Source organism: Macrosteles quadrilineatus, unplaced genomic scaffold (assembly GCF_028750875.1).
Source record: "Macrosteles quadrilineatus isolate MER2022 unplaced genomic scaffold, UCM_ALF_1.0 Scaffold_1__1_contigs__length_201487025, whole genome shotgun sequence".
In the NCBI taxonomy this organism is placed as follows: Eukaryota; Metazoa; Arthropoda; class Insecta; order Hemiptera; family Cicadellidae; genus Macrosteles; species Macrosteles quadrilineatus.
In genome coordinates this window covers 196029409-196048987 of record NW_026542594.1, presented here as the reverse complement: position 1 = coordinate 196048987, position 19579 = coordinate 196029409, and positions in this window count along the sequence as shown.

Below are 19579 nucleotides of genomic sequence, written 5' to 3'. Positions count from 1 at the left end.
TTTAGGGAATAAGGTATAACCAATCTGATTTTGATGAATTTCTGTACTAACCTGCCGAGCCTGTGTTTATTCGAACGAGGTCGCGAATTACTAGTCTGCAATCTTGCTTCAGGGGAGGTATTCTTATCAATACCCAATAAATTTAAGCTAAATCTTTGAGACATGGCATGATTACCAAATTTTAAAAGAACAGGCCCAAATAATATTTAACATATGTAGTTTTTAGCGCATTCCCTTTAGGGAAGTAGCTATTACCGTAGGTCTCATGGTAAGACCTAGGCCCGGGACTGATTTACTTTTTTATTTTGATGTCCCCGGAGGCCAAAAACACCATTCGTTCAATTTTAGCGAATTTCCCTATAGGGAAGTAGCTATTACCGTAGGTCTCATGGTAAGACCTAAGCCCGGGACCTATTTACTTTTTCATTTTGATTTCCCCAGAGGCCAAAAACACCATTCGTTCAAATTTATATATATATATATATATATAGGTGTGTGTGTCCATCCGCACGATAACTTGAGTAATTTTTGTCCGATTTTGATAAAATTTGGTTTGAAGGTGTAAGGCGGGATAAACTTGAATGAGTTCGCGATCCAGCATGATCGGACTATGGGAAGATGGGTTTATGGGGGGTTTTATGGGGAAATAGGTTTTTCCCATTTTTGACCCTAAAAACACAAAATTTCACAATTTCTTTTTAAACCATTTTGTAGAGCTTAAAAAAAATAATTTAGTGTATTGAAGCGTTTCTATGCGCCTAATTGTTACGGAGAAAATTAAAAAAAAACATGTAATTTTAAAATTCCCATGTTATTCTTATGGTGAATAAGTCAACTGTTGTAGTTTGCTTGTTTATGGACATATTTTGATAAAAGTTGGAAAATACATTAATTTTTTACTAAACCATAGTACCTTTTAATATTCTACATAAAAAAAACTTTTTTACCCTCCCTGTTTCAGCAAACATAAGTACTCGTTAATCTAATTCTGTTTAAATAGGGAACAAATGTGACATTTTTAAGGAGACATTTTAGTTTAAATCCAATCAGGCAAATGGAAATTCGCTAAGTCTGCAGGTTTGCTGCGGCGGGGGTATTTTTAATAGTACATTATATACATTATTAGTGGCTGTTATTTGATTACATAGTATCCCTACAAACACAATTTATACCACTTACACAACACAACAAAAACAAAACACAAAGAACAATTACAACACTACAATTTGCAATCTATTGACAGCCTTCAGTTATATTGTTGCAATAATGAGGTGCTAAGGTACAAAGAATGCACTCAAATGCATACAATAACCATTGTTGCACTTAACACACTTAACCTACAAAGTAGTGATACTGAGTGGCAAAATCAATTATTTAATTAAATTCAATCTTAGAATGAAAACAATGAACTGTTTCCATAAACTTGGATTCGAATGAATACAAGGGGAGCGACTAGTCTAGTGGTAGAGCTTAAGGCTTCGGAGCCCGAGGTTACGGTTTAATAACGTAGACGTAGAAAATAAAAATGACTTTTGATTCATGATATTTTAGGATACATATATATTTAATTATAATTTGAGCAACATTTTATGAACTGTAAATCTAATAATACAATTGAATGCACATGATTCCAACATTAACATACTTTAACACATATTGAAAGATAATACTCTTGTAAATCCGATCCGACTTAAAATGCAACAACAAAGTAGACAAAAAATTATAAATGCACTGATTTAAATTGACAGAAAATAGAAAGGCGGAATCGTTGCAGTGTAACGGCATTGAACATGCGGTAAACTAAATTTGCATAATAATTCTGGACAATTTAAGGTGTGAAGTATGTAAAATAGTAACACCTTAGGGAGAGTGGTTTAAGCCAAATTAGGACATGCATTTAAGTACATTATATTGCTTTAGGCTTGAATTTAATCAACGATACGTGCGTAATAGATTAGGAAATTGTATAAAAAGTCTTTCTGTTGCAAAAGAATATAGGGAATATATGCTTATTTTGTAGGTATTGTGTGTCTTGACGCTGTTGAGGGTTTTGCATTTTTTCAAGGGATCGGTCCAAAAACTAAACCGTTCTTGTAACTGTCTAATTTCGACGTTATTATGTTAGATGTATCATTAATCAATTAATTAGTAGTACAATCTGTAGGTTCCTTTCAGTTACACCCTCTGAATACAATCCATAAAGATGATGTTTCTGCTTAATTAGGTATTTACCTAAAATAAAGATTAGGTAAAATAAAGTGTTTGATTGTTATTGAATTGCTTCGTGACATCCAATGCATCCAGAGAAAAACTGATAAATCATTTCCAGACATAAAGCTTTTTTACAAAAACACTTGTCATTTTTACTATCCACTTTTTAAAATTCAAATCATAGAAAAAACCTTAGTGATGGCTCGATTGCAAAGTTATTCGATTCTGAAATTTTGCATTCGATTTTTGATTTCCAGTTAGATTCCCAACGAATCGAGGTATTTGAAATTAAAGGTTGGAATCGGCCCATCTACTTATACTGTAACTAATTCTCTAAATTGGTTCAGGTACCTCTATCATGTATAATGTGATGTTTACCTAACCTAACCTAACCTAACCTATAACCCAACCTAATATGACTAAATTCCCAGTTTATCATTTGTCAAATTTAAAAAATGTCACCGACACAAACCTATCAGTAAGTATGATGGAGACAATAAGAAATGTTATTTTTAGTTTATTCTTAAAGAACTAAATAACAGGCTCAACCCAGTTTTAACTATGAAGACAATATACGTATTATTATGGCGATATTACTGGGCGCATATGCTATAGTAATTATAAAAATTTCAATCATGGGTTAAATAATCACCAGTTACGATAAATAGTTTTCCATATAACTCCATTAGCATAGTTGTTTCGTATTGTACAAAACATCAAGAGACATCATTTTGACAACTTGAGAGATTGACATTTTAACTAGAGTCAACTCAGCCACACATAAGTTATTGAAGTGCGAGACATATAAACAACTCATGCCAAGTTATACGCAAAAGATAACACAATCAATGACTTTAACTCTTTATTCCCTATTCGGGATTTTTTATGTTATTAATTTCTCCCCCTACTACATAGTATATTGAGAATGTATTAATTTCGTCAAAATTTTTCGAGATTTTAGTTTTTGGTGTAGGAAACATCCCTTTAAGAAGTCATCACGGAATCCCATAAATAGTCGGGCAGGTATTAATTGCGCGAACTAACTGTTTCAGGTAGTCGGGTATTCCTGAATTGCGCCAACTACTCCAGGGAGCCACCCGATAATTTCATTAACTGCAGCTGTATAATAAAGTAGGTCAGGTTAGGTAGGTTAGGTTAGGATAGGTTAGGATGTCACGTAAACAAGGTCCTTCTGCGGACAACTCACCCTTGGCTTGGGCTTGGCGCAACTAAGGAACATTTTTGAGACATTTGAGGGCTTGGCGCGATTAAGGAACTATTTGGTGCAGTTAATGCACGACCAAACAGTCATAAAAAGTCACATCCATCAATGGAGTCTTAGACTAAACCTTGGAATTTCTTGTATTTTCTCACTATCAATAGCCTTCGGATTGGAAAGCTAGCACTCTTGAACCCAGTTAACGTGCAGTTGGGATACAACAATTAGCAATCGAGTCAACATTTATTAATTACGGGAACTAGTTTTTTAGCCGTATCAATCTAACGTAACCAACCTAACCCTAGCAGACCTTTCCTAAAACGTTTTTCCAGGTTATCTTGAAAAATGTTGTCACATTAGCTGCAATGTGTAATTAATTATCAATTATTAATTGAGATAGGGAAGCAACTGGGCAGGCTTAAACCCAAATACAGGGTGAATAAAAAGTCAAGACCCCCATCTAATATTTTTCTTAGTAAATTTAAAGCGATACCCTTTTGGTGGTCTTGCTATCTTAGCAGAAAGTTTAATTTTATGATTTTGAAAATTTTGAGTGTTCCCCTAAAAATGGGAAATTCTGGGGGCCACACAAAAATTGTAAACGTAACCCCCCCTGAAGACACTTTGTTTTGTAGTGTTTACAAAAACTTAAAGAATGGTGAAAATCAAAGTTCGCTATCTTTTCTTAATCCAAAATTGTAACCCGTCAAATGTATTGAAGTCTTTACATTAAAAAGATAAGAATGAATTAATGTTATGGGAATATTGGCCACCATTTTGGATAGAGAAGAGATAGCTATCTCTGGGTTTTACCATTCATCAGGTTTTTGTAAACACTTCAAAATGAGGTGTCACTTGAAGGGGGTTTAAATTTAAAATTTTTGAGTTGCGCCCACAATCCCCCCCTTTTTTGGGGGATACTCAAAAATTTCAAAATCATAAAATGAAACTTCCTGTCAAGGCTGCGTGACCACCCTAAAGATAACTCTAAATATTTACTTAGAAATATATTAGATGGGGGTCTTGACTTCAACACAAATTTTTAAATACTATTAAAACAATTTCTTTTATATTTGTACCTAGACTTTTTTATCATCCTCCTGGCAGGCTACACCAATTTCGAGGTCACATTTAAATAAAGAATGCTGCAAGAAAAAGAACTAAGCAGTTTTTTTACTGAACTTATCATTACTTTATCTGGCTATTCCAGTTTGCCATAAGGAAACCGATCCTAATAATATTCAAAGTATTCGAATATTTATACCGTAATGAAGAACCAGTTTGTATCGCCATCATAATAGGTTTTTGCCATTACATTTTTGTTTGATAAAGTTTAAAACAGGGTGCTTGTGTTAGATGATAGGTGCACAAAATTGGTTTTGTCAGATTTTTATGAAATTTTGTACAGTACATTAATTCGAACAAGTTTTAACACGACGAAAGGAGGAATTTATGTGTTTGCCTCAAGCTATTGTAATCTCACAAAAACACCTCTTTATATTCCCAGTGCAAACCAAAGCTGTCGTTTAACCTTATGTTATCTAAAAAACATGGAGGATGGACATTTAAGGAATTATTTAAGTGAATATCCAATCAGGTAAATGAAATTTGCTTAGTTTGTAGGTTTGCTGCGAAGAGGGAATTTTCTCTGTCGTATGTAGTGACAAAACAATTCATTGGAGAAACATCAGAGATGCATTTGTAAAACGACTGCAGTCCCTTTTAGTAAAGATTTATTATGCTACTATCGTCATCTGTTACGCCATAGCCTCCTATAATACAAGGCCGTGGTGAGAGAAAAGTGGCAACGTCGCAATCCCGGCTTCCTGCATTAATTCATCATGGAGCGTCTACGCAATGTTTATGGGCCTACGTTTGTTATTGATGTTACTACCGTCATAGGACGTCGTTGCGACGTTGCCACACATCAACGCCACAGCCTTGTATTATATCAAAGTATAGTTTTTTTTTTTTTTTTTTTTTTTTGTCCTAGGACGCTAGGCACGAGCCTGGGATTGTTTTTCACATTACTTCAGGCTAGACCTAGGGGTTACGGCATTATCTCTTAGATAAATCCATTGGTGACTTGGCGGGGATCGAACCCGGGACCTCAGGGACTGAAGTCCCGCGCTCTAACCACTACGCCAGCTCGCTCCCCATATCAAAGTATAGTAAGGTACACATGAGTTAGGTTTACTTAAAGGACTATAGATAACCTAAAATTGACTACATTGTTTACACTTCAACTAAACTGCATATTTTAAAATACGCTTCTAGATGCGTTGCTGCCTTGAAGTAATGAAAGTATTTATGTACAGGACCTGTTTTAGAGCGTTCAGAATAGTTTAATTTGCTAACCTATATATCGGACTACTTTTTGTGCGCGGAGAGGCGCTGCAGCGGATTTGTTAGAGCCTAATGAACATCCGTGGTCAGACAAAAGCGCAATTTTGCTCCCCCGCTCAATTGTTGCGCACTCTGCCAACAGCGAGGATGTCCGTTATACAATTAAATCACGGTTAACTAGAACAATGATAAGATTATCAACAAGATGTGTAAAAGATCAGAGCTCACGTGATAGCTCATCCTTACATGTAGAAACAAAGGAATCCGATCTTCCGATCCTTGGAAAACTAAGCGTCTGTTATATGATTTTTACTTCTTCGAATTTCGCAATAGGATTGGAAGTTTACTTGCACTATTGAAATTTAATGAAATAAAGACACTGGCTATTTTGAGTTAGAAGTTAAATTTGTTTCTTTTATGTGGTAGGTATTAGATTTGTGTTAAGGTGTTATTAATAAGAAATTCTGAAACAATAATTGGTAAAAACTAGCTGCTGACAGATGTCATTGTTAATTGGACAATTAATCATACTAATTAAACAATCAGCTGATCTAAGTCATTAACAACTAACAAGGAATGCACGGAATCCCACTTAATCTACACTCATCTCGCATACAAATACACCTTTGAACCTAGCAGCAGTAGTGTGTGTGTGGTCATATGAGGAAAAAATAAATTATAATAAACTGTATCAGCAATCTGACACATACTTTCTCCCATAAGCTTGTCAACAACCTTTATCATGGGTAAGTGGTGGGTATAACCATAGATTAAAGGAGTATAGACAGTATAACTATGATAATTTTGTAGGAAAAAATCACAAAAGTTGCAATAACTTTTAAACCGTAATTGTTTCAGTAATGGGGGTTGCATTATTTTGTTTAGAATCACAAGGGCCATAACACATTAATTTGAATCAAAATCGGGGTTTTCCAAAATCCGATTTTTTTGTAATTTTATTGGATTTTTTGTGGGAAAATAAAATAAGTTACAATAACTTTTGAACCGTAATTTTTACGGAAATCGGATTTATACAATTTTGTTCAGAACCTAAAGGACTATAACATACAAAATGTTTATCAAAATCGTTCGGGCCATTTTCGAGAAAATCTGATTTTTCCGTTATTTTATGGAGTTTTATATAAAAATTCCCTTTAAAAATTAAAATTTCCAAAAAATGTAAAAACCTGGAGATACCATGGATAAGTACCTAGATACCAAATTTCATCAAAATTCTACTACAGGTGTGGTCTGTAGCTCTTTACACATCCACACACACAGACATAACTTCGAACACCACTTTTTTGAGTTCAGGGGAACCCAATCAAAACTCAAACTCGAAAATTTGGACGAAAACAATACTTTCTCATTCAAAAATGTATAGGGGGATAAAGTAAAAATAATGAATAAACATTAGAAAGCTATGTGATTGTCATTTTATATCCTGATTTCTTCGTTTTATATTATTCGTAAGAAACTGTCCAAATAATTATCATAATATGCAATTGACACATTCAAATTTGTAAACTATTTATTAGATGATGATGACTGATTAGGTGATGTTTACATATAACTAAATATAAACTGACGTATTATATGCTGCAAAAGAGATGCAGTGTAAAGCATATAAGCTGTAATTACTACAAAATAACTGTCAAATCAAGCATAAACGTACTATAAGCTTACAGTATTGTAGCGGTATGGTCAATACATTTAGTATTTTCAGCAACACAGAAGCAATTTTATCATACTTCTATCGAACATATTATTTATTCTATGGTAGAATACATAGAATATACAATAACTACAAGGAAAAACTATTTTAACAGCGGTATTAACTATACCATTTGCAACACTTAGCATAAAATAAAAATACCTCGGAACTGTGTTTTTATCCTGGTGTACTTTTACGGTTGTTCGTATGTGATATTTTAGGACTATATGTGGATTTTGCTGCGTTTCGATTGCGTAAAAAACGAGAAAATTCAAATAAAGAAACTAAAAAAATGTAGGCAACGCAAACCACACCATTGATTATAACTACTTCTTCTTCAAAATCACTTCACTATTCCAATCAACTTGCAATAAACTTACCTTAATAGAACATCCTCTCCCGTAACGCCTGGCATTTCTGTATCACCATCCGGCGATAAGTGACTCTAGGTTATGTTGGTAAAATACAAATTCAGCAAGGCTTCAATAACACTATCGTATGACGGTCAGGATGCATTCGTTTCGGTCTCGGTGATTTCAATACGTCGAGGCCATTCTTCTTCAGCTATATTGGCCTAAACTCATGGGTGAAAAGTCACTCAGAGAACATTATAAGCATACGGGTGAGGGGAGGCTGCCATTTGACCGACAAGTTAATTGGTCCAGAAGCCACTTGACCGTAATTAGTAATAAAATAAATATATTCTTACGAAAAATTGTTTTTACATGTTACATGTTGGCATTCCAGTTGACTGTTGTGTGAAATAAAAAAGGATAAACCACTTGGTCGACATAGCAATTTTGTCGATAGGGCATTTGATCGACATCGATTGTTCAGAGTGGGGGAAGTGCCGCTACAGTAGCTGGGTAATTGAATCGATATTATGCTCCCCTAATAATCAATAGGTTGTCAGTTCAATCCTGGTTCATCCCTGATAATAGTCAGTAGCATCCCAAGGGTTTTAAACTGAACACAATTTTATTTTGACTTTCTTAAAGAAATAAAAGTGTTACTAATATCGCTACATACAATTATCTCTGTTCTTCATTCGTTCATCACTCATTTCAGACTAAACACGAAGATATGTATTATTGGAATGATGGGAAGAAAATGAAAAGCAAAGATTTTGGTTCAAAATTCAAAACCCATTGTTTTGTGAACAACTAGACGCTGTCTTACCGGTTGTAATTATTATTGTCGAAGTATTGTTAATAAGTATGTATTATCATGTAGTATGATTTCCGTCATTATAAATTAACTACAATTAAAGTCCCAATTATGTAAGAAATTATTTAAGTTACTAATCCGTCTTATTAATATATAATCCACATCAGAACTCCATTTTCGAAAGTCTAAACGTTCATGATCAATTATATCCTAAAGTATTTTAATTTCACATTTCAATCGTAAATATTTATTTTCAAGATCTTACTTAAGCACGGTACATACAAATGCACATGGCACATGTAACAGCAAAGAATATAGCTTTAGTGGAGTTCCCCACAGACATTTCTTCGACTATGAAACCTATCTTTTTACGTTGAAAGGTAGAACTATATCTACATAGGTACGAGATTTGAACCCAAGGACGGAAGCCCTACGCTCTTTTACACCAACATCCTGTCAAACGTAAAAAAACGTTAAAATTTACTACTTGCAACAAAGTTGACACTTAAATGTTGAAAGTAGGATAATGTTAATAGCTTGTCTCGTTCTATCAAATAGGTACGCGATGTGACATAAAATAATTGATAGCAATCAGCTGTTTTAGATATTCAGTATTCATCCATTTAACCGGAATACAACTAGGCATTGGATGACTAATTTACCTTGGAAATAAAGGTTAGTAGTTCAATTAGCACAACATTCTATATTTCATAGTCTGACAAAGTGTGTTTTTTATAAAGCATTATTGATATGCCACTTACCTTAGCCTACTATGTTGCAACTTCAACTTTTGTGCAAACGCATGATTCATTTGATCACCTCGATTCCCTAGATGCTGTACGAGTACCTTGGAATAAAATGGAAAGTGGTCAAGATGTGGCATCATTATGTAAAAATAGTATACTTCATCACTAGGGCGCAAAGTGACTCTTTTCGACATGAGCTCAATGTTGAAAAGACTATTTGCCCGTTTTAGAACAATATTTTTTCGTTGTACAAAACAGCTAAGTTAAAATACTAAACGCTTTTAATGTAAATATAAGCTCCAAAAATAACTTCCATATTATTTTCAATATTGTCGTGAACAGCAGCTCATTATTTGGAAGGCATTGAATCATTTTGTCTATTAAGATTGTGTTGTCGAACAGTTGATAATCAATAGTTTCTAGAATTTCTTGGGTTTTCAGTGTAATTAACAGTTTCCCTGTGTTACCCATCTTCAGAGATTCAACGTAAACAAATTTAAATCGACATTAATGCAGCTCTGCAACAATGCGACACCAGCTGATTTGTACTCCCTAGGGAGAAAATAACTACTTTAGACCCACAACGCACCGAAGCCTTGCGCTCTTCGGTCTTCTAGACCAGCTCGCTCCCTACACTTTCTTGTAGGGTAGTAAATTATCAAAAAGTTTTTCTTTAGTCGTCGGATAGTCTTGAACTCTGAATTTCACACCAAAGTCCCGAGCTATTACCAATAGATGAACCGCGCCCTATCATACTTTTCTAGCAGACTACGGAAGTCACTTCCAAGTTCCGCCTTATGAAGTAGGTATGGAGTTACATAGCCCCAGGCAACGCCGGCTTCGCCCATCAAAACTCCCGCCTTCTATTCGTCCTCGGTCCATGGTCAATGTCACAGCTGGTTTTTTCCCGCCAAAGTCCGGTCCTCTCCACCCCGAGATAAAGAGCCAGTGGCTGTTCACCTTCGTACATTCTTTTTTGTGTAAAAAATGCTGAGAGCTCAATTTGTTGGAATTTATAGCTACAAAGACTGAGATTAAAGTAAGTACATTGGTAAGGAATGCCAAACTATAGGTTTACTACTAAATGTTTGGTATACGTCGGGTTAAACTTTATGCACAGTTTTAGACTTGCTCAGCATTGAGGTTTTTACTTGGATATTGTCTTAAGACCAGCATAGTACTAAATTTCACGGGCTGTACAGTTTGGTAGGGTAAAAAAACAACCACCTCAAAAATTTCGTGACATTTCTGTCACCTCTAATTCAGGTACGCCACCTTACTTTGATCAAATTAGAGTTATTGCAATCATATCCGAACGAAAAAACTCATCGAAATACAACCCAATTATAGGGAGCGTATACAGTTATCGCTTCGATCACGATCTGATTGAAACTAAGCAAGGATCTAATATAGAACTAGCAAAATTCTGTGTGTTGTGTTAAGTTTTTTTTTGAACGTTATTCGCTGTCCAAATAATTCAAATATTGTCAGGAACTTATTTCAATCTAGTCTAGATTATAGTCCTGTTGTAGTATCGATCTTATTCAAACTCAGTCAAGTCCTGATAAAAAAAATTGCTTGCATCTGTTCTAAACAGTTTAACCACATTAAAACCCTAAAAAAGGTTAAAGGTTAGGTTAAAAAATGTTAAGCAGGTTAAGGTAAAAGGTTATGCCGATGGATGTTATGTCTTTTTGCATAATGGTTGTCAATAAAGGATTTTCATTTCATTTCGCGTTCGAGATATTACGTAACTGAAATCTCTTTCGACTTTCGAATATATGAACGTGAATGTGTGTTTTCTTCCTTCGTCAACATATCAATATGCTTAAAAAAACTCGCTTGACAAGCCTTCATCAGTTGACGTTTTGAACTCCCAATTACCAGAAGTCAGGAAGATCTTCGGAACTTAAGCAGCGTATAGACGAGGACAGTTGAGACGGCAAGTTGCTGGCTGCAAGTACTTGCAAGTTGCACTTACTGCATACTTACCTTGTGTAGGGGTACAAAAAGAGTTGCAGGTTGCAACTGGAGTCCCGACCTATCCCGTGGGTGGTGGGCGAAGTCCCCGGTGTTAGCCAACCTGAAGCGACGCGTAGTTCCTTGGTTGGTTTACAAGAAGCTAATGACTATACTCCGGATGAGCTGACGTTAGCGATCTTGTTTGTAGCTTCCACAACAAACAACTGATGAGCCTGATAGCATCAGACACGTCTGAAATATTCACCGATGTTGTAAAAACAGGATAAAAAACTAGTGATGTTCTAGATAGTACAAGAAAGATACCCTTAGTATTTTAAGTCAAACGAAATTTTTCGAATGATGTGGTGGAGTGACGTGGTTGAGTAGGGAAGGGTTCTTAAATTCCAATTAGCATAATATGATTAATTTATGTGGTTAAGCAATTTGACACTTTTCAAGCCATATGGGAAATTAGCCCGAATGTTTCATGCCTTCTTCCCTAAACGCAATTGGTGCCTGCAAAAAACTAAGTGAGAAGTGTTCTTTGCAGATTCCAAAAGAACTCATTTCAACAATTTCTGACACTTCAAAAATCCCTATTTAATTCTCAATTTTCAGAAATTGAATGACCTAAATAATGCTTCATCCGTTCTGTTCTTCGTAATGTTCTAGCCCAGTGAGCTGAAACCCTTACTGGACTGAGGCTGTTTTAGGACTTCGTCCTCTTTAGTCAGGGAAAGGATAGCAGAACCGTCTTTTCTTCATAAATGCTCATTCCTTCAAGTTTCTCCAAAACATTGTTTCTCCTTATACACCATTTTTGGTTGGCTCATGAATATTATTGATACTTCTCTTTAGGTACATTTAACTTCTATAATAACTCAGCTTCGGATTTCTTCGATTCCTTTAGACTCGTTGACACGACTTTAGAACAAGTTAGGGGACTCCCTTAAAGAACCTTTTTGGGTTCAGTTTGTGGCACGTGTTTTCACAATAGACCTTCAATTTAATATACTCGACCTGTACTGTCATTTGAGATTTTCTTCCAACCTTCTTGTAGACCTTCCCCAGTAGGAATACTCACATTCGCTTCAAAAAGTAAATAAAACGTACATGCACTTCAATGAACCGTTCTGACACGGTTCAAAATTTATGCCGATCTCGAACTTTTTATGGGCCCTGTACACTGTCATAACTGGTTCCCCCTTCAGCATAATGGGTTTTTATTTATAAATCCAAAGACAAAGTTTTTTCATATTTTTTCCTTGTGATGTGATCATAAATTAATCTAGTTTCAAATATGCCCCTCAACTGCCACTGCCAAGGTGATTGAGTCAACCGTGGAGACTAGCTCCAAGATCTTATTTTGCGCGGGAGGTTGTTTTTTAAGCGGGTACTTTTTGCACCACTTTTTACCATTGCATCATTCGAGCCTCCTCCCAACGAAGGAATTCATATGAACTCTTTCAAGGATGTTTGCTTTGCAGACAGAATGAATATTTAAATTTCGGGACATATGCTATGCAAATTTGTTAGTTATTTTTCTTACTGTTGATTATTTCTTTTTTATGGCTCGACTGTGTAGGTAAAGCAATTTTTCATTCAAATATGTGCGGTGTATTTAAATGTAAGAGGAAAAATCGAGGGTTTTGGTACAAAAGAGGTTTAATTTATGAGAGAAAAATGAGTACGTTTTGTTATGAGAGGTGATTCGCGATGAATGAATGCAACAATAGGATTAACATAATGGTAATTACAGATGGACAGTTAAAAACAAAGACATATAAAATTGATACAAAGACAACTTGACTGAACACAAGAAATTATTGACTTTGATTAAAGGGGTAAAGGAGGGTTTTATCTTGGAAACAAAAAAGGAGTAACGGATTTTGTTAAAAGATTCAATTTGTTTACAATTGTGTAATGATTAATCTAAGTTCATCCATTTAAAATATTATTTTAACTTTTTTAAATTTTGATTTTACCATGAAGTGTGGGACTCTTATTCTGGAGATAATGTATACATTTTGCCAATCTCAACCACTAATGTTTTTAACTAGACTATATGATAATGATTTGATGCGTTGGATTGGGACGTTTAAGCTTTAGGTCCAACAACATAGCATACTAAAGAAGGCTGAATTTTTTAGATGAAGAGATTTTTCTGTGTATTCAAGGACCCCCTCAAATGAAAATTCTAAGGATTCGTTTTATTTTAGTTTGTACCAAACATCGATGGTGAAAAGCATAAAGACTTTTTAAGGTTACATTAAATTCCTGTAAATCATTATCTGGGCCGAGGACTACCCAGGAGTCTGCAGCGTTACAGATAAAACGGTTATGTAATCGTGATCTTCGGTAAGTCCAAAACCGAAGAAAGTGAAAACCCCAAGTTCAAGGAAATATTACGAATTGAGTTCAAGTTTGCTGAACTGCGATTCCCAGGCCTGCCTTAAACTCAATGTCATTGTACTACTCGACTTATACCCTAATTCAAGATTTCCTTTTGACTCTTATCGACCATCTTCGTTATATTGGAAAATGTGTTGTTGCTAAAAATAAAAAATAAACGGTATCAGCAATCACATACTCTCTCCCATTAGCTTGTTCAACAATCTTTTTCATGGGCAAGCGGTGGGAGTAACTGTGCTATTTTTAATAGGTAAAATCACAAAAGTTGCATTACATTTTGAACCGTAACTTTTACAGGAAGGTGGGGTTGCTTTCTTTTGTTTTGAATTTTAAAGACCAACACGGATAAATTTCAATCAGGACTGGTTTTTTCCGAAAAATACATTTTTCCGTTTTTACATGGGTCTGTATGGGAAAATAACATAAGTTACTTTAGAACCGTAATTCTTACAGCAATGGTGGTTGCACTATTTTGTTAATTTTATTAAGAATTCAAAGGGATATAACATTCTAAAGTTTTATCAAAATCGTACGGGCCATTTTCGGGAAAACCTGATTTTTCCGTTATGTTATGGGTTTTATGGGGAAATCATCATTAAAAATCAAAATTAAAAAAATATCAAAAACTGGCCAAATTTAATCAAAATTGGACTACAGGTCTGGTCTGTAGCTCTGTACACATCCACACATACAGAAAGACACACACAAGGACAGACATCACTTCGAAACCCTCTTTTTAGGCTCAGGGGGACCCAAAATGGATACATCCACTCAAAACTCAAACTCGAAAATGTTGACGAAAACACTTTCTCCATATACTATGGTATAGGGGGAGAAAGTAAAAGGTATTTCGTTTGATGTACTTTGATACAAAATCAATTGGAAAATCAAGTAAAATATCAGAAAATGTTATTGATTCCTCAAAGAATCGTCTGGATTCTAAAATATCTTTAACCTTGAAGGATGCACAATCGGATACATGGATGGATTTGATTCGATTTCAATAGTATCAAGGCTGAGATAATGACAATGACATATAAAACTTATGAAGCATATGGACTAGTTTCAATATCCTATCAATATTGGAAATATTTCTTGTTTATTTATATTCACGGCCAATTGAAGCATTTATTGAATTTTATCAACGGCAAAACAGACAATTGATGCAATTACAAATAATTTCAACTATGCTTGATACTTAAGCGTTTACAGTAAATTAATAATATTTTTTTTTTCAAAATTAAGTGAATCGATCAAAGATTTTCATAATTGCCATTAACTGTTTTCCCCAGCTTCAAGAACTACTTACAGTATATTTAAATCATTGCCTAGGTTGAGTCAGCAGTTCAAATAGTACATGAGAATAACTTACTCAAGAACTCAAGGTTAACAAGATAATTATTTAAACTTGAATACGATATTTATAAATTTATATATTACCCTACAAATTGTTTTTAGGAATTAATTTAAATACTGCAAGCTAAATTCTCAGTAAAACCTGATGTCTCTGTTGAAGTATTATTGAATGTGTTGCAACTAATATTTTCCTCTTAGTTGATAGTAAATTATTCTACATCTTGTATATACTCTTGGGTTTTACACTAGAGTACATAGACCCGATTATAAATAAATCTTTTTAAAGAATTTCCCACTCAGAGAATAAGCTTTAGTAGGTCTCACAGTAAGACTTAGACCCGGAACCTCTTCGCTATTCCGTTTTGAAGTTGTAAAATGGGGGTTTCCCATTTGTGACCCTCAAAACATACAGCTTAACAATTTTTAATGAACCATTTTGAGGAGCTTTAAACATAAATTTATGAAAGAAAAAAACCTGCAAAGTTGAAGCTTCCATGCCATTCTTAAGGAGTAATAAACTGTTGTAGTTTGCTTAATTAGGTTTAATTTTGTTTATTTTGGATATCATACTTTGATCAAATTTGTAAAATCTATTTTTTGATACTGAGTGTAACCACAAACCATGGTCTTGTGGCGTTGTTAACCAAACAACGCGTGTATTAAAAACCCGCCATTTCACTTCAGTATAACTTAAGTTCTAATATTGCTGTGGCCTGAATATAGGCAGATGTAAAACACAATCATTGGCTTTAAAACGCATTGGTATGACGTAACTTCCCATGCACTCAATTTGGTAACCAATTGGCTGTAAATTAAGTTTTTTTCGGTCTGACACACCTCTTTTATTCTTTTAACTCTTTTTGCCAAATTTACCTTGAACACGTTGCACCCTACCTTTAACTACGGAAATAACGCATGATGTAATATCAGATTCGATCTAAAGGACGTATCCAATGATGATTGCAAGTCAAAAGGTCAACAGGCCTACCAGGCAATTAACATTAAAATGCCCTTTGTGGTTAGATCATAATATCATTGACTTTGGATACTGTAAATAAACTTTACCTACGACCGTTTTTTAAAGTAGCCATTTCAGTTCAGTTTTTAGAATTGAAAAGTTTCACTTAACCGCTATTTACTTTCGTAACAGCATAGTTTTTCTCATAACAACACGGGTAACGGACCAATGAGATTCGCGGATTGAGAGAAAAGAAGTAAAATTGTAATGCTTCGAATGTCAACTAATCAGCTGATCAGCTGATTAGTTGACAATTTTAATTGTTGATCTGACTTGTTCCTGTTGATACTCGAGTATTCTTACCTAAGTTGGTGGAAGTTAAAGGAAGGTACATTAAACTGATTTAAAAATGTCAGTGAAAGTAAAGTTGACGAGATGGAAATGAGAGCACAAACTGTTTGTGATAATCTTTTGCCACCAAAATCAAAACAAAGGTATGAAATTGCATACCAGCAATTCATTAAGTGGACGAAACATAATAAGGTTAAATTGATAAATGAAAATGTTCTTCTGGTTTATTTTGAAAACTTCTTAACCACTTTTTCACCCAACTCGTTGTGGACCACATATTCGATGCTGAAATCTAACTGTAAATAATTAGGCTAACTGTTTCACTAATCACTATATTATTCAGTTGTCAAAAAATATGTAATATTTTCCTAATTGTACCTGATACAGTAATTTTGGTTAGCAATGCTGCTAGCAGAACCTATTCCCTGAAAAAAGTAACATATTATTTAAAGAAGTTTTACAAACACGTAATTACATGAAATCAGCTGATTATACAATAAGTCGTTGCATCACTTTCAGTGGCACTGACAATAAACGAAAACATATATCTCTAAGAAGTAATGACCTAACCTAACCTATGATTGATAGTAATTAAAAACCAGATTGTTAGTAATTAAAAAAACGGTCGTAGGTAAAGTAGTGTACGCAACTCCCGTTAATAGTCTTTACGACACTCATGGAAGTTTTTAAGGTCCTCGCCAAGGCTCGTGCCTTAAATTTTCTACTCGTGTCGTAAAGACTAACTTAACGCAATCATTGTGTAAACTACTATTTCGTCGGATTGTAAAATTGTAAGGTTGATTTTTCATACAATTAAAGTTCATGATTTGACTTAAGTGTTATGACTCAAGTGGTTGTGATTGAGACATTTGATGTACCATAGGTTAATAGTTTGTTTAGGGTAAATTCTACTGTACTTTTCTCACCGGTTAAAAATACAAAAATACAATAAGTAATTATTCAGGACTTAACAAAAAGAGCGTTATATTTTAGTGGGTCGGAATAATTTTAAACCCCGACAAAAATCAACTTACTCGAACTGTTTGGGGAATAAACGTTCCTTAAAATTGCTTGAATGTTGAATGAAGTGTAAGAAAACAAATTTCGTCATACTGCAGAAAAAATTTAAGTTTTTAATACTTTCGTTGCGGTCTATAATAGAAGTTCTTTATTTCCCAAGGGAGTAAAATACAGCTCTTGTAAACTTCGATTGTAAGCAATCGCTTGTATCGAAATTATGTACAGATTGATTCAATCGGTTGTAGCTTATTGTTGCATCCCTGTCAAAAATAACATCCAAAGGTGAAGCTTACAGAGACCACTTTCAAACATAATGACATCGTACTCAAGTCAAGACTAATATAGTGAGAGGTCTTCGTTTACTATACAAACTAGGACGACGTGTGGCGACGTCCTGTAATCCAACTAGGCTACTAGGAGGTTACGAATTGTGGATATTTATAGGCATACACTGTGGATTATATACTCCCTGGTGTGGATTCACGTCCGCACTAGTGAGTACTACGACTATCCGCAGTACTATCCTGAAACTTACTGTATATACTGTACCAAGGCAAAAATGTGGTTCGGGTTCCACTATAAATTGTAGGTCCCTTAGTTTCATTAGCTGTATGGTCTAATTAACAGCTGTGTCTAAGGAACAAGTCGGCCTTAGTCACTAACAAGACTACAAGATCGCGCCACTAATCCTACACTCCATACTTGGATTAAAATACATACTTTATATGGTCACCATTTCATTGAAAAGTAAAGTACCATTAAAGTATCCAAACCAAATCCTAACCACAATAAGAAACTCAAGTCCACAATCCAAGATGAATGAGTTACAACAATCACTTAGTCACTTGAGATAATCACTACAGCGATTACAAAGAAAGCGTTAAATTCGAGACTCACGCCTGACCTTATGTAAACGACTGCTAAATGTGTGTTGTGTGTAATCAGTGTGACCTTTAGTGATTGTGTGACTCCACACTGATAATTATTGTTATTAGGATCGGATAAACTAAGAGAGCTTGTCCAAGGCTGGTGAAGACCGATAGGTCACTAGATATCCTGAATCCTTGGTTCGTGTGCTAAACATCAGAATAAACTATGATCCAAAGATAAACAATATAAACATATGTACTTTTGTATATCATTGATCAGCTGATGACAAATTATTTGTTAGGTGTTTTTGGTTTCTTAACTCCCAACCTCTTGGACGCCAGACTCTATCCTATTGTAGTACAGATTCATGGAAGTATGTGTTATATACTTCGATGTACAGATTACTCCAGAGGACTAGAGGATCGCGGCAATATCACTTGATAAAATGAATTGGTGATTGATAGGATTTGAACCCAAAACCTCAGGAACTACTAGGCCAGCTAGCACCCCTGATCTTACAACTATGTCACTAAAACTCGCCAAAATCATAAATCCGTGGAGGACTATAATCCAAAAGATAAATAGAATCTACACATCGGTTAAAACATACATTAAACATACTAGTTTTGTACTAGTAAATTAAATAAACCATTGTTTTAAAAAATAATACAGCAACGTTACATGTTTTGACAACAACCAAAATCACGTGTCACCTAAATATTAGTGACAAAATTGTAAGACTCAAAAACCAATAACCTTTTAAATAATTGTTAAGAAATCTTGACTAATCAAACACAGCTGAATGTACATAAACGCCAAACATAACTGAGAGCCTCTGAATAAATTTAACGATTACACAAAACAATCCTTCCCAATGAAATTTAAATAAATAAAAAAATCTTCAGTAGGTTAAAATGTAGTACCTGGCAACCTATTAAATAAGTGCGGCGAAGAATTTTCTCAGGCTACTTGATTTAACTTCTTTACTTCCTGAATGTTCAAAACCTCCAAATATGAAAATATCTGTAACACATCCAATTTACAAAAATCCAACAAAACAGCCATCTCAACTAGTATGAGGTTAGACAAAATTGGCAACGCCGCAATCCCGGCCTAATGAAACAGCCGTTGCAATCATATGGAGGGTCTGTGCAGTTGTAAGGCCGGTGCAACGTTGCCACACAATAACGCCGAGACCTTCTTCTACTTCATGACGTTCCAATCTAGTGAGCTGAAATGAAACCCTA